This window comes from Hyla sarda, chromosome 2, assembly GCF_029499605.1.
Source record: "Hyla sarda isolate aHylSar1 chromosome 2, aHylSar1.hap1, whole genome shotgun sequence".
In the NCBI taxonomy this organism is placed as follows: Eukaryota; Metazoa; Chordata; class Amphibia; order Anura; family Hylidae; genus Hyla; species Hyla sarda.
Genome location: NC_079190.1, coordinates 406,769,356 through 406,790,345, shown reverse-complemented (window position 1 = coordinate 406,790,345; position 20,990 = coordinate 406,769,356). Strand labels below are relative to the sequence as shown.

The window sequence follows — 20,990 nt, the reverse complement described above, 5'->3', positions numbered from 1 at the left end:
GTATTACCTTAAGGCTAAAACACGCCCTGGCATCACAACAAAAAGGGGTTAATAACTTCTTCCCCCATGGTTACAACATCTGCCCTACACTGCACCCATGCCTACCACAGGGAATAGGTGCACATTTTGATTCAAACACCTCCAAACAATTGTAAATATATACCAGCCCAAACATAGCTTGCCTACTTTTTGGTGTGTGTTAAAAAGTGGCAACATTTTTTGAAACAGAACAGGCAGAAACAACACTTGGCGTGCTCTTCTCCTAGGTCATTGTAACAATCAGTGGGCATCAAACCTCTCTTTAAACGAAAGTATACTAGGGTATCTATTAGGGTTTCATTAGGTGTTTGTCATAGGTCAAAGGTTCTCTTTAAAGGGACTGTGTCATCAGAAAACGGGTTATCTTTTAAATCAGGTTTTTATGTTTACCAAATTTTGGGGGAATTTTTGGCGATTTGTCTTTCCAATTTTCCATTTTATTATTTATATTGTATAATAATCCTGAAATCTTGCAGTTTCCATTCTGGCCACTAGGCCTAAAGCTAAGCTGAGTCTTCATGTTCTTTACAGATCATATTCTAAGCCTTTTGTCTAAGCACAGATAGTAGTACAAAGAAAGGTGACACCAGAATATAGATAACACTGAATCTGCAACCATTCACAGCAGAGTCCAGAACTGCCCCCCCCCCATCCTCTAGAATGACCTCTGATAAGGTCACAGAGAATGATAAGTGCTGTCTCCAATTTATCTGAATGGGACAGCTGCTGTCCATTGTTGTCCATGGGTCCTGCTGTAAAGCATATCTCTAAATGCTGTTAAAATAGCTCAGGCAAAGTGACAGTCATGATAATAATGCACAAAAAAATAGAAACAGATTAGATAAAGGGACATTTACACACCTACAGTACCCAACGAATATTTGATACACAGGATTTGAAGCTGTGTTCAGTCATTAAGTTTACATTGAAATCTGTAGCATAAAATCTGCAGCATCAAATATGTTCAGGATACTGTACGTGTGAATACTGCCTTAGTGTTGCACAATAATTATCTTACCAGTCACAGAAGAGTGTCTGCACAGTGCTGGAGATTTATCAAAACCTGTCCAGAGGAAAAGTTGCTGAGTTGCCCATAGCAACCAATCAGATCGCTTCTTTCATTTTTGAAAAGGCCTGTGAGAAATGAAAGAAGCAATCGGATTGGTTGCTATGGACAACTCAGCAATTTTTCCTCTGGACAGGTTTTGATAAATCTCCCCCATTGTCCTGTAAACAGGTTATCTTATTTGCAGAGACTGCAGTAGAAGGAATCTATAAGAAAAAAATCTATATATTTTCCATCATGTCATCAACCATCACAACTAGTTCCTCGCTTTAGTCAATTCCTCGCTTTATCTTAGTAACTGAAATGAGCCCTCGCCCTTCCTGTCTGCGAGGTGTGGAACTGTCACAACTTCCTGAGCAGGCAGAGTGCCAACTTTATTTTTCTTTCTATATTAGCTGAATTGATTCTGTCTATACATTAACATTTGTGACATTTTATAGTTACCGGAAGATAATGAATTATATTGGTTCATTATCATATCCAGTGTTTAGATTTTTAAATGATAAATCTCCCTCAAGGTCATTTTTAATCATTTAGATAAAGATACATTAATGTACTGTCAGCTTAGGCTTTCTTAACACTACATTTGGCTTATCAGCATGCAGAAATGTGTGCCACTGTGAGGGTACATTCACATCTTGTTTTTGCATTGCGGATGCCGGGTCTGGAAGGGAATTCAAAAACCCGCTGCTGCAGTATCCCTGCCGGACCCACTCCCCATCTCATTCATTTGTATGAGCAAGAACAAGTCAGATAGTGACTCCGGTCAGCTCATTTTTGGTCTGTCACGCTTTTTAGTCCGACAATAAATTGCAATCACGTGGTGTGAATGCAGCTTAAGCCAATACAGCTACATACCTCTATCATTGATGTTTAAAAAAAAAAAAAATATATATATATATATATATATATATATATATATATATTAAAGAATTATCCAGGATTAGAAAAACAAAGCTGTTTTCCAAAAAACAGAAAAGACACCTGGTTGTTTGTGGTATTACAACTTGGCTCAATTGACTTAAATGGAACTAAACTGCAATACACTCAGAATAAGAGTGGTGCTGCTTCTGGAACAAAAGAGCTATGATTTCCTCTTCCTATATGTTTTCCCTCTACAGTGGCAGTGGTGTTTCAGTACATTGCTCAAAAAAGGGAACACTAAGATAACACATCCTAGATCTGAATTAATGAACTAATCGTATGAAATACTTTCGTCTTTACACAGTTGAATGTGCTGACAACAAAATCACGCAAAAATTATCAATGGAAATAAAATGTATCAACCCATGGAGGTCTGGATATGGAGTCAAACTCAATATCAAAGTGGAAAACCACACTACAGACTGATTCAACTTTGATGTAATGTCCTTAAAACAACTCAAAATGAGGCTCAGTAGTGTTTGTGGCCTCCACGTGCCCGTAGGACCTCTCTACAATGCCTTGGCATGCTCCTAATGAGGTGACGGATGGTCTCCTGAGGGATGTCCTCCCAGACCTGGACTAAAGCATCCGCCAACTCCTGGACAGTCTGTGGTGCAGCGTGGCGTTGGTGGATGGAGCGAGACATGATGTGCTCAATCGCATTCAGGTCTTGGGAACGGGCAGGCCAATCCATAGCATCATTGCCTCCCTCTTGCAGGAACTGCTGACACACTCCAACCACATGAGGTCTTGCATTAGGAGGGACCAAGGCCCAACCGCACAAGCATATGATCTCACAAGGAGTCTGAGCATCTCATCTTGGTACCTAATGGCAAGCACATGGAGGACTGTGTGGCCCCCCCCAAATAAATGCCACCCCACACCATTACTGACCTACCGCTAAAAGGTAATGCTGGAGGATGTTACAGGCAGCAGACTGTTCTCAACGGCATCTGCAGACTCTGTCACGTCTGTCACATGTGCTCAGTGTGAACCTGCTTTCATCTGTGAAGAGCACAGGGCACCAGTGGCAAATTTGCCAATCTTGGTGTTCTCTGGCAAATGACAAATGTCCTGCACCAGGATCGTAGTCAGGGGTAACGGCAGGAGGTCTTGAACACTGGCTTGGGACATACAAGGAATGCTTTCACTGGCACAATGGCAACAAGATCCGGCAATACAGGGAAGGGGAAGTGAGGTAATATAGACCAGTGCACAGGTGAAATCACTAATTTGGGCCAGGCGCCAATCAGCGGCGCACTGGCCCTTTAAATCGCAGAGAGCCAGCGCGCGCCCGCCCTAGGGAGCGGGGCCGCGTGCGCCGGGACTGGACAGACGGAGGACGGGTCTGGTAAGCAGGCTGGGATGCGAACCGCGAGCGGGCGCGTCCCGCATCGCGGATCGCATCCCTGCTAGAGACACTATCGCAGCGCTCCCAGTCAGCGGGTCTGACCGGGGCGCTGCGAGCAGGTAAACGCTGCGAGCGCTCCGGGGAGGAGCGGGGACCCAGAGCGCTCGGCGTAACAGTGCACCTGTACGCCCTGAGTCCGCTCCCGTTCTATAACACAGGGCCACAGCCTCTAACACGGCCGGGACCCGCGAACAGAGTTGATCGCTGCATCTAAAGTGAAAGTAAAGTACTGCCGTTTAGCTTAGTGGGCTGTTCGGGACCGCCACAGCGAAATCTCGGCATCCCGAACAACTGGCAGACAAAATGAGGGTCCTCACCTGCCTCCTGTGTTGCCGATTGCCAAATGACTGCTCAGTGCCTGAGATCCAGACATGAGCAGTCAAGCGGCAGAATCATTGATCAATGTTATCCTATGAGATAGCAAAGATCGATGTAAAAGATCAGTGTGTGCAGTGTTATAGCCCCCTATGGGCTATAACATTGCAAAAAAAAAAGTTAATAAAGATCATTTAACCCCTTCCCTAATAAAAGTTTGAATCACCCCCCTTTTCCCATAAAAAAAAAAACTGTGTAAATAAAAATAAACATATGTAGTATTGTCGCGTGTCTGAATTAGAAAAAATGCATCATTAATTAAACCGCACGGTCAATGGCATACGTGGCCAAAAATTCTAAAGTCCAAAATAGCGTATTTTTGGTCACTTTTTATATAGTGAAAAAAAATAGTGAATAAAAAGCAATCAAAAAGTCAGATGCCATCACAGGTACACAGGTGCAGTGACAATTGTTTCTCGCCCCTTCTGGGCGTTTCATCAGACTGCCTTCTCAGGTATACAGGTGCAGTGACAATTGTTTCACGCTCCTTCTGGGCATTTCATCAGAAATGCCCAGAAGGGGCATGAAACAATTGTCACTGCACCTGTATACCTGTGATGGCATCCCGCTGATGCTGCTCTGCTTCAGTTTGCACCGAAAATAAAGAAACCTGCTGCACCTTAAAACCGTGAGTGCTTCCCCACCTTTCTTTTTGTATTATGGACTATACATGTTTTGCTCTGGAGGATTGAGCACCCTGTTTTGTTACAGTCAGGAACCTGCTTCCCTGTAGCGCTGTGTTATGTGGCTGATTGCCTATACCTGAGACGTCAGTGCCGGTCTTTGTCTCTTTACCTGTGTCAATACAAAAATGGCACCGATAAAAACTTTAGATCACGGCACAAAAAATGAACCCTCAAACCGCCCCGTTTGCAGTAAAAATTAAAAAGTTATAGGGGTCAGAAGATGACATTTTTAAATGTATACATTTTCATGCATGTTCTTTTCCAGAAGTAAGACCAAATCAAATCTATATAAGTAAGGTATCATTTTAATCTTATGGAACCACAGAATAAAGAGAAGGTGTCATTTTTACCGAAAAATGGACTGCGTAGAAATGGAAGCCCCCAAAATTCACAAAATGGCCTTTTTTCTTCAATTTTGTTGCATAATGATTTTTATTTTTCTGTTCGCTGTAGAGTTTTGGGTAAAATGACTGATGTCATTACAAAGTAGAATTGGTGGCACAAAACTAAGCCATCATATGGATGTTTAGGTGCAAAATTGAAAGAATTATGATTTTTTTAAAGGTAAGGAGGGAAAAAAACAAAAGTGCAAAACTGGAAAAACCCGGAGTCCTTAAGGGGTTAATGGACTTTAAGGGGGTACTCCAGTGAAAAACATTTATTTTTTTTAAATCAACTGGGGCCAGAATGTTAAACAGATTTGTAAATTTCTTCTATTTACAAATCTTAATCCTCCAGTACTTATCACCTGCTGTATACTACAGAGGAAGTTCTTTTCTTTTTAAATTTATTTTCTGTCTGACCACAGTGCTCTCTGCTGACACGTCTGTCTGTCTCAGGAACTGTCAAGAGCAGGTTAGGTTTGCTATGGGGATTTGCAGTTCCTGAAACAGAGGTGTCAGCAGAGAGCACTGTAGTCAGACAGAAAATACATTTTAAAAGAAAATAACTTCCTGTGGAGCATACAGCAGCTGATAAATACTGAAAGGATTAAGAATTTTTAATGGAAGCAATTTACAAATCTGTTTAACGTTCTGGCACCAGTTGATTAAAAAAAAAAAAAAAAAAAAGAAAAAGGTTTTCACTGGAGTACCCCTTTAACACTGATGGCCTTTTCTTAGTGTTTTCTTATTGTGGCAGTCCATCCCAATGCTTATCAGCACAATTAAGGGTCCACGGCACACCAAAAAGCATTGGTTATCATTTTCTATATGGATGTGGCTGTGTCTGGTACTGTAGCTCAGTTTTATTCAATTCAATTAGATCAAGCTACAACAAATGTCAATACAGATGAGCCACAGTGACTTTATAAACCATGAAGGGATGTAAGTGCTTGCGTGTCATGTCTTCTTCATGTATAGGACATGGCAATACAAATTGTGTGTACTTAAGTTTTTCTATATTAATATTTATCTGACATGGGTCAATAAAACACCACTGGGTTTTACCACATTTTTTGCGGGTGTGCTGCTGGAATTCTTTTGGCCGGATCTATATATATCTGTTTTTTTTTATCATTTAAAACTTTTTTGTTTAGTCCCATTAGTTACCTCATCATACTTAGAGCATAAAAGGTATTAATATGGGACGATGGGGCTGACAATAATAGTAGTACAGTGATTGGTGATGATAATTGGGGAACCATAACTGACTCAAAAATATTGCAACTGGTACTACTAAGGGAGTTATAAACGATCCTAATGGAGACAATTTGGTAGTTACAGTGATGGGGCACTATTATATTGTACATACCATATACAACTGGCACTATTATAGGCAACATAAAGGAGCACTCTGGTACATTGGTGGGTATTTACAGTATCATTGTCACTGCTTTAATTTTCCAATGAGTCTTACAGAAATAAAAGGTACAATAACATTTTTATACAAGACACTTCTTTAAAGGTAACCTGTCACCATGAAAATGCAATCTAATCTATCAGTATCAGGTTATAGAGCAGGAGGAGCTGAGTAGATTAATATATATCTTTGTGAGAAAAGATTCTGGATAACTTGTTGTGTATTGATTTAAATATCTCTTTCCTTCCTTACAATAGAAAGAACAGGAATGTCTATCAATAAGTTGCAAGTTATACTGAATCTTTTCCTGCAAAGATATATATCAATCTTCTCAGCTCTTTCTGCTCTATAACCTGATGGTGATAGCCTAAATAACATGTTCATGGTGACAGGTTGCCTTTAAAGAAGTGTCTTGCATATAAATCTGATTGCACCTTTTGTTTCTGTAAGACCCATTGGAAAATGAAAGCAGTGACATGGATAAATCTCCACCAATGTATCATTGTTGCCCAGAGTGCTCCTTTATGTTGCCTAAAATATAATGGTGCCAGTTAATTTATAACATTTAAATGTATATAGTATACAGTATAAAATATAATAGTTTAGTTTTGTGGCTTTGCCGGGAGCTTACATTGGTACTTACATTGCTGCTTTGATCTTTATACCCATCTTCAGAGTCTACTATATCTGGATTACAGTATTTGGTGAAATTGGGCAGTGCTGTAGATACAGTAATATGGACACATGGGACAGTGGTAAGTACAGTATTAGTTGTATATTACTTTATCAGAAGTCAGAGGTCTAGCCAGAATTCCATAATTAAGTTATTTATTTGAGGTGTGCCGCGATTTTAGGTCTGGTCACAAAACCGGATACGGGGCAAAAATTAGATGACCAGAGTCACTATCTGACTCCGATCGGCTCATTCAAATGAGATACAGGCCGGGTCCATCTGGGAGATGGGAGCACCCAGTTTTCACTCCCCCCCCAGCACCCCCCCCCCCCCGCCTGATCCAGTGATCGTATCCTCAAATCGTAGTGTGGACCAAGCCTAACATAACATAGTTAAATCTGTTTTTTTTATGAGGTATTGAGAAATGGGCTCATCAAGAAATTCCCCTTAAGCTTTGTAATAAAAAAAAAATGAGGAGGGGTCTGATTAGACCATGCGGTTACCCACCTCACCTGGTTTCAGTGGTGCAACCTGGAGAACAGTTATGGCCCCTGCCAACAACCTAGCAACCATCCCTTTTTTGTTTTTTGTTCTGACTCCTGCCTTCTTACAAAGTCCTGTTGGCTTGTGCCACAAATCTCCCACTCTAGCTGCTTAAAGGAAATCTGTCATCACTATCATCCACCGCACTAACCTGTCATACAGGCTTGTAGTGCAGGTGATACTAATCAAAATGATACTTACAATGTCCTGAATGGCTCAGTCGTTGCGCCGTTATAACTGTTTTTCTTTTTATGTAAATTAGGTCTCTCGGGCATGGGCGGAGTTAGGACTGGAGTTCCGGCCCACCCCACGCGATCTTGCATGGCCCCTCCCTGCTCTCGCGGTAGGTTTTCACCACGGCACATCTGCCGCTTCCAGAGTACACACGGACGTGGCGTCAGTTTCAGCATCACACTTCACTGTTGGCCACGGGAATGAGGCTGAAACTGATGCCGCTTCCGGGTGTACTCTGGGAGGCTAAGCATATTGATGAGCCGGGCGGAGTGCTTTAGGCCCCTCCAGTGGGCATTGTCTAAATGACCCTCTGGTTTTTACTCTTTTTTTTTTTTTTTTCTTTCTTTCAAACAAGTTTTTATTGGTTTTCCAACACATGGACAATACAGTAATCTCAATGGATACAATTAAGGAGGAGTCATATACAACTGCTCATTCCAAAGCATCAAATAAAATAAAACAACCAACAGCGTCAGTCAAGTGCAAATAAAACTGATACAGATTAGTTTCCAATCTAGGAGGTAAAAGGTATTCCGTAGAATAACTGAAATGTCGCTGATCCTCCATATTAGACTAAAGAAGGGGGTGGAAGGTAGGGACTGGGTGAAGGGAGCAGGAGGGGGGGGGGGTTTGGTTAGACTGGGATTGGAGTAAATGCATTTAGCGTGCACCGTGTATAAAATAATCTGTCAACATTCCTTCAGGAGGGAGTGTAGGACACACTCATCACTGGTATAGACCGGGTCTGGAAGTTCAGCCACGGGTTCCATGTTTTGTAATATTTGGGCAGTGACCTAAGAGCCTTACTAGTGAGAAGCTCAAAACTACAGATCTGCGAGACCTTTGCATGCCACTCCACAATGGAAGGAGGTATCGTTTGTAGCCATTTCAGGGGAATCAGTGACTTAGCCGCCATTAGCATATGGGTGACAAGCGAGTCTGAGGAAGGGGTGTAGTGAACGGAGGGGCATCCGAGAAGTGCGCACTCAGGAGTAAGTACAAGGGAACTATCGGTTACTTTGGCGATGTATCTCTCTATATCACTCCAAAACTGTTTAATCAGAGGACACGACCACCATATGTGGAGTAGCGTCCCAATGTGTAGACCACATCTCCAACACATGTTGGAGTCAGCTAATTTATGTGTATAAAGGAAGTCCGGTGTCTTGTACCATCTGGAGATTAGTTTGTAAAGCTTTTCTACGTCAGGCATACCTATGCCCCCATGCTCCACCGAACGCGCATGCAGAGAATAGGCTATGCGGGGTCTCTTGTGCTTCCAAACAAAGCTTGAGAGAATGGAGCATATATTGGAAAAGAAGTAGCGAGGTAAAGCAATCGGTAACATATTTAGTTTGTACATAATTTTAGGTAGGATGTAGCAATTCAATAGGTTTTTTCTGCCCAGCCATGATATCAGCGGAATATCATACTCAGCCAATGTCTGCTTAATATCCGCAAGGAGAGGTTTGTAGTTATAGTCGAACAATTTACCTATAGTATTCGTGATGCGCACTCCCAGGTACGTGAGAGAGTTTTTCGCCCACGGAAAAGGAGAGAGGGAGCTGATCGACCTGAGCACAGAGCTAGAGAGGGTCACATTTAACAATTCAGACTTCGTTATATTTACTTTGAAATTGGACAGGTGGCCGAAGTCGTCAAATAGTTTGGTCAAAAAGGGCAGGCTATCTTTAGGATTGGTCATCAAGAACAGCAGGTCGTCAGCAAACGCTAGGACTTTGAGCTCCTGACCATGATGACCATAACCACGCAATTCTGGAGACTGTCTAACTTTCTGCAGTAGGGTTTCTATAGTAAGTACAAAAAGCGTAGGAGACAGGGGGCAGCCCTGCCTGGTCCCGTTAGTAATTTGAAAGGGGGGTGATAAGCAATAATTTACTAGAAGAGAGGCATATGGTTGGGCATATAAAGTAAGGATAGCGGTAATTAGCTGTGGCGGAAACTTGAATGAGCGAAGAGTCTCTGTCATAAAGGACCAGTCTACTCTGTCAAAGGCCTTCTCGGCATCTACTCCGAGAAGGACCAACGGGAGTCGTTCACTGTGGGAATGATGAATGGCATTCAGAAGCCTCATGGTATTCATACGACCCTCTCTGCCGGGGACAAAGCCAGACTGCTCCTCGCCCACTAGGTGGGGGAGATGTTTTTTTTTTATACGTAATGAGAGTAGCTTGGCCCAAATTTTGAGATCCAAGTTCAAAAGAGAAATCGGTCTATAACTACCGCATTCCTCCTTGACCTTCCCCTCCTTATGGATAAGCGTGACATGAGCTTCCTGAGATTGTTTTGGTAAATGCCCTCCGCTAAAAAGTGAGGTGCACATATCAGTAAGGTGGGGACCTAATACATCTAAAAACTTCTTGTAATATTCCAGAGGTAGACCGTCTGGGCCAGGACTGTGACCCGGTGGTAAAGAGGAGATCACCCTCTCCACTTCTGTAAGAGTAATGGGCTGCAAGAGATCCCTCTGCATGTGTTCGTCTAGGGTTGGTAAGTTTAGTGAAGTAAGAAAGGATCTCACGTCAGCTACTTCTACCTCTGAGTGAGGAAGTTTATTCTCCTCTCTCAAATTATAGAGGGAGGAGTAAAAAACTTGAAATGCCTTGGCTATTGAGGGGGTGTCAGTGTGTGACACGCCAGTTTTGTCCTTGATAGAATTAATGCGTTGTTTCATTCTGGCTTTTTTGATGAGGGACGACATCAGTTTACCTCCTTTGTCCCCGTGAGCATATAACCTATGCCTGTGGTGCAAGTACGCCTTAGCTGATTTGTCCTCTAGATACTGACCTAGTGCAATTCTCAGTGTCTTCAGTTCCTCTTGTATAGTCAATGCTCTACTTCGTTTGTGCAATTTTTCAAGAGCTGAGATTTTAGACAAAAGGTTTGTTATCTTACTCTGTCTGTCCCTCTTCAATTTAGATCCCCAAGAGATGAAGACTCCTCTAATGAAAGCTTTATGGGCTTCCCATATAACAGGGGGTTCCGGTCCAGAGGTAGCGTTCATCTCAAAGTAGGATGTCAATTGACGTTTAACATCTGAGAGTGCAGTAGTGTCATTTAGTATCTGTTCGTTTAACCGCCAGCGCCATGAGTTGTCAGGACGTGTAGATAGGGAGAGTGATACAGAGACAGGGGCGTGGTCTGAGATCGTGAAGGAGTCTATAGTAGTAGAGGAAAGTAGGGGTAGAAGAGAAGAGTGAATTAGAAAGTAGTCCAACCTGTGGTAGGAATTGTGAACCGCTGAAAAATGGGTGTAGTCCCGGACGGTCGGATTCTTCTGTCTCCACGCATCTACAAGAGATAAATCAGATAATTTAGAATGAAGTCTGGCCAGGGTCTTCTGAGGGATTGCAGATCTGGACTGAGAGGTGTCAATGAAAGGGTTAAGAGAGACATTGACATCCCCTCCTAATATTATAGGGCCATCAGCAAAGAGTCTCAGGTCTTCCAGTGTATGCAGGAGCCAGGGCACTTGGGAGTGATTGGGGGCATATAAATTTGCTAAGGTCAATTTGCGCGAACCCTGCTGAACTCTCAGAAATAAGTATCTCCCCTCAGTATCCGAATGGGATTGAAGCACTTTTACGGGGCAGCTTTTATGTATTGCGATGGACACCCCCTTTGAGGCGGATGTGTCATGGCAAGAGTGATACCAGTGAGTATAGTGTTTCTTAGGTAAGTGAGGAATTTTGCCAGCTTTAAAATGGTTTCTTGGAAAAAAATAATGGCAGGTTTCAGTTTTCGGAGAACATGTAGAGCATGATAGCGTTTGTTAGGTGTATTTAGTCCTCTAATATTGAACGACACTATTGTAGTGGGATCCATGGAGCGGAGAATTTCAGGGAAAAGCAGTAAGTACCCAGCCGGGAGGGAGAATAGAGGACCAGAGAAGAAAGGGGGAGGGGAGGGGGGGGGGAGAGTAAGTTGGATAAGTGGAGAAGGCTAGTTTGACAGGAATGGGGAGAGGGGATGAGGGGAAGGGGGGGATTATTCTATGAGTTATATGGAGGTAGGGAGGAGGGGGGGGAGAGATGTAGGAGGTGGAGTCAGAGGTAGCGGAGGGAGCAAAAGGAGATGCCCAAGAATAAAGGAAAAGGAAGAAGAGTTCGAGGTGAGAGGGGTTCGAGATAGGGGAGGGAGGATTGGAGAACCAAAAGAGAAGTAGAAAAAAGTATATAAACACAGGAAGTTTGGGGAGGGAGGTAAAAGAGAAGAATAGCTATAAGGGGATAGAGAAGGGAAGTGGATAATGGAGGGTATATGAGTCTGCAACTAGGGAAATAGTGGGGGGGGAGAGGAAAATACAATACCTAGCCTGTGGTGCACACCACAACACTCTCATAAAAATTTGCCTCAGGTGAGGCAGTGAGCAATACAATAAACATGCAATAGGTGAAAACGGCATAATGATCATGTAGAGCAACTTAAAAGGTAGAAAAGACTAGAACATACATTATAAACGAGCATCATCAGTGACAATAACATTGCGGTGAGTGAGCAACTTGTTACCATGACACAATGAGATTAGAAACTGGTGTATGGCACCAACACATGCAGGGGGGTCGGGAGGTGAGGAGGCAGTGGAATAGAGAGAGTTTCTTGTGCCATTCAGTCCAACACATATGGGAGGGGGTGGGGGGAGGGTTGGGGTGACATGGATCCAAATGGTGTCATGCAAGAGCCTTTGGGACCCCAATGGTGCAGAGCTTAGAAGTAACAAGTGCATCTCAGTACCAGAATATAGTCATACTCATGAGGCCCGAATCAGGGTAAACAAAGGAACATTGCCAACATGTCGGCTAAACAATTCCCTGTGGGCTCCATTAGATGGAGACCTATCAATCAGTAGCGACATCAGATAGTCCGAAGAACTTCTTCAGCCAGGGAAAGAGAATAACTAGACGATCTACGCAGGATGATCCGGAGCAAGGTGAACCGGAGGAGATAGGACAAGGAGATGAATCAAGTCCCCGCTCTCTGTGGAGTTTTCTTCGCCTTCGGTGTGCGGGATCGGGAGACTCTTTTCCATTCACCCGGAGCAGGTAAAGATGGTAATGGTGTGAGATCGGACACGGGGAGCCAAGAGGGCACTTCCACAGGAGCAATGTCCAATTGGGACCATGCCGCCTCTAGGTCAGCTGGGGTGCGGATGATAGTTCGCCTTCCATTCTTCAGAATAGACAGCCCGAAGGGGAATAGCCAGGCATATTGGATCCCCCTGTCTCTGAGCTTCTCAAGTAGCGGGCGTAGCAGTCGACGTTTTAATAGGGTGGTAAGAGCGATGTCCTGAAAAAGAGAGACTTCCGTGTCGTTGTAGTAGATAGGTTTCTTTTCTCTAGCTGCTTGTAGAATCGCGGCCGTGTCCACAAAAGAGAGCAGACCGCAAATGACATCTTGCGGAGGGTCAGTAGGTTTTGGCTTTGGGCGTAGAGCCCTGTGTATACGTTCAATAACCACTTTAGATGCGCGCTCAGAGCCCAGTAGTCCAGGGAAAATTTCCATAGCCACTTTCGGTAAGGCGTCAGGGCTCCAGGACTCCGGGAGATTTTTAAATCTTATATTTTTGCGCCTACTCCTGTTTTCCTGATCCTCAATGAGGGTCAGCGCGCTGTTCAAGTGTGACTCTAGCTGCTCCGTTCTGGAGACCAGGGAAGTTGCATGTACTGTGAGATCTGTGGTAAGTGTCTCTAGGGCCTCGGTGCGAAAGCCGATGGATTGTACTTCCACTTTTATCTCTGCCAGGTCCGCTCTCACAGGTTTAAGAGCCTGCGCCAAGGTCTTTTTCATGCAGGACTTCAGTAGCGCTGGCGTGAGGGTGGTAGCTGCAGGGTCCTCTATGTCACTGTCGCCATCTTCTTCTCCCTCAGAGTTGCGCTGTGAGGCCTGCTCCGTCGTCATCTTGAGGCTCCTAGCTGGGGAGCGGTCGGACTTCTTAGCAAAGAATTTGGAAACATCCACCAGGTTTTTCTTGGATTTCGGAGTTCCAGGCATCTCACCAGGCAAGTATTTAGCGATCTTCACCATTACAGGCACGTTGAAAATGCTAAAAATAGTGTTGTGGGGGCTCTAAGGTGGGAGAGCAGTGTCTCACACGTCCATTCCAGTCCGCGGCTAGGCTCCACCCCCTGGTTTTTACCCTTTGACCTTTATATAGTAATCTGATTTATACTACCAGGTTCCTTCTTTTAGAAGTAGTCCTGGTGTAAGTGGCAGCTGACTTTGCTGGTCAAGAGACTCAGGTGTGCAGCACCAAGGGGTCAGCCAAAAAGAGGTCCTCATACAAGCTGGAGTCTTGAGCTGGCAAAGTCCGGCATGGACAATAGTCAGGCAATAGGTCTCGGCAGTAAGCTCAGATTTAGAAGCCAGGGACAAGCCATGGTTAAACGCTGGTAATTCAGTGGAATACAAAAAAGCAGACAGGAGTGAAATCAAGATGACAAGCTGGGGTTGTATAATGTAACAGAAAACATGGATCAAAACATTTTTTGCAAAAACGCCAGCAAAGGAGGAATCCTATTGCTCAGGCAATTTAAACAAGGTGCAGCTGTAACTACAGCAAAGGTAACCTGGTGGCCATGCCCAAAAGTTTGACCAGTATGCCAGTAAAAGTGGACCACCAATGTTACAGGTTAACTACCTGTAGGGGCTCTCATTCCCTGTATTATTGTGTCTGGTTTGACTCCTGGTTGACTCTAATCCTTACTTTAGCCCTGTTTCTGGATATTGCCATGGTCTTAGCAATTGGTTTGTTTACCTGGTACCTGTTGTTCTAATCCTGGTTTTGACCCTTTAAGGGATACTCCGCTGTTCTGCTGTTCCGAACACTGGAGCCGGTGCAGGAGCTCGTGACATCGTAGCTCCACTCCCTCATGATGTCACACCCTGCCCCCTCAATGCAAGTTTATGGGAGGGGCATGGTGGCTGTCACACCTCCACCCATAGAATTGCATTGAGGGGGCGGGCGTGACATAATGAGGGTGCGGGACTATGATGTCACAAGCTCCCGGCGCCGGCTCCAGCGTTCGGAACAATTTGTTCCAAACGCTGAGCAGCGGAGTACTCCTTTAACTTCTTTCATGCCTCTCCTTTAACTTCTTTCATGCCTCTGCTCCTGTCTGTGTCTTCTTGTCGCACTCTTACAGCTCTACTGGAAATTCTATTCCTCTTTGCAAACATACGAGAAATAACCAGGGAATCCCCTAAACCCAGTTAAGTCAAATAGATTACAGTTAGGTATGGGAGGTAAACCTCTTAAAGGCACCATATCTATGAAGTAAGATTGCCTTGGTGTTGTAGCTATAACTTGGTGCTGCATTTAACTTGGCTATTTTACTCATCATGCTCCATAGGTGGCGTGGCTGACATGGGAAAAACTGTGACTAGCACTTTGCTGGTTACAAAACAAAGCTTATGTTAAGTCTGACTCAATATCAACCAATCAAATCTGAACAACCTTGAATGGGGTATAGGAGGTGAGGGTGTGGATGTGAATACTTTATAAAGGCTCTGTAAAGAGATGAATAATGATAACTTTATGCATAACTGCTTAATTAGAAATCTTAATACTCAAAGAAATAATAACTCTTACATCCCGTGCTAAGAATAAACATTGCATGAGAAAGACACAAAATATGCAGCATCTCGACTTCTTCAAAAAACTCAGTTGCCCTAAGTGACATTTGGAAAAATGATGAAAAGATTTTCAGTATGCACCAAAAGCAACAAACAGAATATATGCAACATCAGTAATGATTTTTTAATGCTGTATAGTTATTATTTTAAGAATTAACTGATAAGGCTATTGGACCATTACCAACTAATAGGTCCATTTAATTAAGGAGTAAAAAGTGGTATTAGCCTTTGGCCAAAACGAATGCCAACCAGTCTGGGTTGCAGAAAAAACTTTCAGTTCCTGCTTCTATAAAACAATTAATATTTATAAATAAAGTCTATAACAGAAGTATGGTTAAATGAAACTTATTAGTTTAAAGGGAATGTGTCATCATAAAATGATCAATTCTTTAAATCAAGTTTATATGTTAACCATATTTTAAAATAATTTACAGTGATGTTTTTTTTTTTTTTGTTTAGTTTTGCATTTCCCTATGTATATTTTCTTGCAGGTTTCATTCTGACCACTAGGACTAAAACTAAGCTGAGACTTGTTCTATACAGATAATTTCGCAGTAATATCTTTTTTCATAGCATAGATAAGGAGTACAGAGAGAGGCAACACCAGAATATAGATGCTATAAAGCAGGGGTCTCAAACTAAAATTATCTGGGGGCCACTGGAGGTAGCAGCTGGGTAAGGCTGGGCCACATGCGCCCCTCACATATAATGCCCCCATCATGTGCCCCTCACATATAATGCCCCCATCATGCGCCCCTCATCATCTACCAGCAACACCCCCCACCAGCAGTAGCACCCCCATCATCCACCAGCAACCCCCCCCCCATTCTCCCTACCCCCCTGTGGTAATACTATGAGCTGAGGGATGATTGGGGTGCTACTGCTGGGGGGGGGGGAGGGGAAGCATTCGGTAGGAAGCAGTTTCCCCACAATAGTAAGGTAGCAGTTTCCCGACACTAGGTAGCACAGTTTCCCCATATTAGCTAGCCTTAGCACAGTTTCCCCAGATTAGGTAGCCGTAGCACAGTTTCCCCACATTAGGTAGCGCAGCAAAGTTTCCCACCTTAGGTAGCCTTAGCACAGATTCCCCACATTAGGTAGCCATAGCAGTTTCCCCACATTAGGTAGCCGTAGCCCAGTTTCCCCACATTAGGTAGAACAGCACAGTTTCCCCACATTAAGTAGCCGTAGCACAGAATCCCCACTTGGACAGCGCTACTTACATCTACCTGTGGGGACTTCCTGGCGGAGGTGTGCGCTATAAGTGACTACATCGCTTGCGATGACGTCACTCGCTCGGCACTACGCTTGCGATGACGTCACTCACCACGCGCACCTCCGCCAGGAAGTCGCCGCAGGCAGTTGTAAGTAGCAGTTTAGTGATGGGGCAAGACTGGTTGCCCCGTCATATGTGCACCGGGTCCCATGTAGCTGTGTTTGCCGAAGTGTGTGAAGTCTTCAGGCATTTAACCCTGCTTGCCCAAAGCAGGGCTAAATGTCTGAAGAAATCACCTGCCCGGCGCCCTGAACTGCATGTTGGGTGATACAAATTCCAGATTCCTGGTGCGGGCCGCAAAATTTCACTCTGTGGGCTGCAAATGGCCCAGGGGCCGGGAGTTTGAGACCACTGACTTAGATGTAGGTATGTGGTATCCACTTATGAGGGCAGAGAAATATGCTACAGTACGCTTAAAAAGTATTTGAGTAAAACACCAGCTGGTGATTACTTTTGCCTGGCCTTTGACCGTATCTAGGCCCTTGACAGATTAACAGGTACAAAATAGTACACCACTTAGATGTAGGTATGTGGTATGCACTTATGAGGACAGAGAAATGCACTACAGTATGCTTAAAAAAGTATTTGAGTACACCAGCTGGTGAGTACTTTTGCCGGCCTTTTACAGTATCTAGGCCCTTGACAGAGTAACAAGTACAAAATAGTACACTACTTAGATGTAGGTATGTGGTATGCACTTTTGAGGGCAGAAAAGTGCGCTACAGGACCAAGCCCATTTTCACCTTAAAGGGTAACTCTTATTAAAATACATTTTTGCTATTGCACTCCTTATGATAAATAAAAAAAAAATATATATATATATATATATATTTTTTACTCTTTATTTATCTTTTTTTTCATCTTACATACCACATATATACACAACAAAAATACACAAAACATAAGCAAACTAAATTGAAAGCTAGCCGATGATTGCAAAACACAAACAAAGAAATTGAGATGGAAAAGGGAAAAGAAAAAATTGGGGGAAAAGGAAAAAGGAAAAAAGAAAGGGAAAGACAAAAGGCAGGGGAAGGGAAGGGGGGGTGGGAGAAAAGGGAGATGAAAAAAGAAAAAAAATATTTCTAATATACTTTGTTTAACAAAAAATAGGGTTTCTATGTTTTCTTTGTGCTTAAAAAAGCTCAAGAGCACATTTCCCCCCATCTTATACACAGACTTAGGACCGAGGTCCAAACACAGAAAGTGCAGCCTGGAGTGCTGAGGGGGTGTGTGTCCATCTTCATCCAATCATAGCTCCTCTCACACTTAACTGCCATATGCTGTTGGTCGGACCCCCCCCCCTCCCCTGTGACATCACATGTCTGGCTGCAGATAGGTTGCATCCTGCATGTGATTCAGGGTCATCCCGCCTACCCTTGTTCCCGCCTTCCCAGGATTCCTTGATTTTAGATGCCCTGGAGGCTTAACCGCACTAAATGGAGTTTAATGGAGCGATCAGTGATATTCCCATTCATTGCGAATCAAATTTTTTCTGAAATTCGTAAAGAATTTGGATTTGTCAGATTTGATTTGTTCATCTCTAATCATAAGATATAGTTGATAATCATGTTCTCTACACTTTAGCTGACTACATCAGTGTTACACTTAGGTTTCCTGTGACCTCAAAATAACAGAAGATTAATATTTCACATACATTTTTCCCACCATTGAAATAACAATAGGAAGATGCTTATTTTATATGAAGCAGATTTTAATGGTGTTTCATGAGAATAGTGACTTGGTATAACAGAATATCGTGTTCAATCTGTTCATGACAAACAATAGATACTATATTAAAGGAGTTATCCACCATAAGTTGATTTTAGTACGTACCTGGCAGACAATAATGGGCATGCTTAGGAAGGATCTGTGCTTGTCTTGGGGCTAAATGGCTGTTGGGGCTAAATGGATGTTGCGAGATTACCATAACACTGTGGCTAGCTTTCTGTGAACTGGTATTTCCTGTTTGAGTTTTCTTTTTTTGACTACAAATCCCACAATTTCCTTTTCCTCCCTCTCACACATCAGCCACCCCACCCATTGAAACATAAATGAGCTTCATCCATTCAAAGACCTGTGGTTTTCAATCAGGGTGCCTACAGCTGTTGCATTAGTTGCAGATTGATCTCTCTCCCATCAAGTGATCCCTCCACCGATTGAAGCAGACAGGCTCCCTGTCATCAGCTGACTAGTGAGTCAGGTCTCGGCCGTATTGCAACCTGGGAAAAATCTGAGACAGCAGTCATTTTGTATGCTGTTAAAAATAAATATTGGGGTGAAAATCACATAAGAATTGTGAGAAAACCGTCACACACAGGTACAAATACTATATTATGAACTACACTAACTTTAACCTCTTAAGGACCCATGACGTATGCATACGTTATGAGTCCCGGTCCTGCGATATAACGCGGGGTCACACGGTGACCCCGCATCATATCGCGGCGGGCCCGGCGTCATAGTGAAGCCGGGACCCACCTCTAATAGCGCGCGGCACTGATCGCTGTGCCGCGTGCTATTAACCCTTTAGCCGCGCGCTCAAAGCTGAGCCGCGCGTCTAAAAACGAAAGTAAAAGTGCCCGGCTAGCTCAGGGAGCTGTTTGGGATCGCCGCGGTATAATCGCGGCATCCCGAACAGCTGTAGCACAGGAGGAGGTCTTCTTACCTTCTCCTGTGCTGTCCGATCGCCGAATGAATGCTTCAAGCCTGAGATCCAGGCTTGAGCATTCAATCGCCGAAAACCCTGATTGATCCATTCCTATGGAGATGGATCAATCAGTGTAAAAGATCAGTACATGCAATGTTATAGCCCCCTATAGGAGCTATAATATTGCATTAAAAAAGTGTAAAAAAATCATTAACCCTTTCAATTATCCCTTCCCCTAATAAAAGTTTGAATCACCCGGCATTTCCAAAAATAAAAAAAACATTATGTAAATAATAATAAAAATAAACATATGTGGTATCGCCGCGTGTGGAAATGTCCGAATTATAAAAATATACCACTTTTTAAACCGCTCGTTCAATGGCGTGCGCGCAAAAAAATTCCAAAGTTCAAAATAGCGCATTTTTGATCACTTTTTATACCACAAAAAAGTGAATAAAAAGTGATCAAAAAGTCTTATCAGAACAAAAATTATACCGCTAAAAACTTCAGATGACGGCGCAAAAAATGAGTCCTCAAAGTGTCCTGAACACAGAAAAATAAAAAAGTTATAGGGGTCAAAAGATTACCATTTTAAACGTATAAATTTTCCTGCATGTATTCATGATTTTTTTCGGAATTGATACAAATTCAAACCTATACAAGTAGGGTATCATTTTAACCATATGGACCTACAGAATAAAGATAAGGTATCATTTTTGACAAAAAATGTACTGCGTAAAAACAGAAGCCCCCAAAACTTACAAAATAGTGTTTTTTCATCAATTTTGTCGCACATTGATTTTTTTTCCCGTTTCACCGTAGATTTTTGGGTAAAAGGACTAATGTCATTACAAAGTAGAATTAGTGATGCAAAAATTAAGCCATTATATATAATTTTAGGTGAAAATGTGTAAGAGTTATGATTTTTTTAAGTTAAGGAGGAAAAATTGAAAAAGGAAAAAACGGAAAAAGCCCGGGTCCTTAAGGGGTTAAAGCCCCTGTAGCATAGTCAAATAAAAAAAAATTCCTGGAATAAGATGTGATAAAAAGTGAGCTGCATGTTAAGGGTTGGGGAAGTTCACACTGTACTCCTGAAAAGAGTATTAGGGATAATCTTAACCCCATAATTACACATGACTGATATAGCCACCATGGCAACATTAAAGGGGTACTCCAGTGAAAAACATTTTTTTAATCAACTGGTGCCAGAACTTTAAACAGATTTGTAAAGGACTTCTATTTAAAAATCTTAATCATTCCAGTTCTTATCAGCTGCTGTATGCTCCAGAGGAAATTATTTTCTTTTTAAATGTATTTTCTGTCTGACCACAGTGCTCTCTGCTGTGTCAGGAACTCTCCAGAGTTGCATAGGTTTGCTATGGGGATTTGCTCCTGCTCTGGACAGTTCCTGACTTGGACAGAGGTGTCAGCAGAGAGCACTGTGGTCAGACAGAAAATACATTTTAAAAGAAAAAGAAATTCCTGTGGAGCATACTGCAGCTGATAAGTACTGGAATGATTAAAGGGGTACTCCGCCCCTAGACATCTTATCCCCTATCCAAAGCATAGGGGATAACATGTCAGATCGCCGCGGTCCTGCTGCTGGGGACCCCCGGGATTGCCGCTGCGGCACCCCACTGTCATTACTGCACAGAGTGAG

General features: G+C 43.0%; 1 protein-coding gene across 1 annotated transcript in view; it reads left to right on the top strand.

Annotated features, from left to right (window-relative positions):
* P2RY8 (P2Y receptor family member 8) overlaps window positions 1-20,990 on the top strand; it is a 105,150-nt gene that overhangs the window by 2,447 nt on the left and 81,713 nt on the right. The window contains exon 2 of the mRNA XM_056558802.1: window positions 6,977-7,056. The gene's annotated coding sequence lies outside the window, so the exon portion shown is untranslated. The remainder of the gene's footprint in view (window positions 1-6,976; window positions 7,057-20,990) is intronic.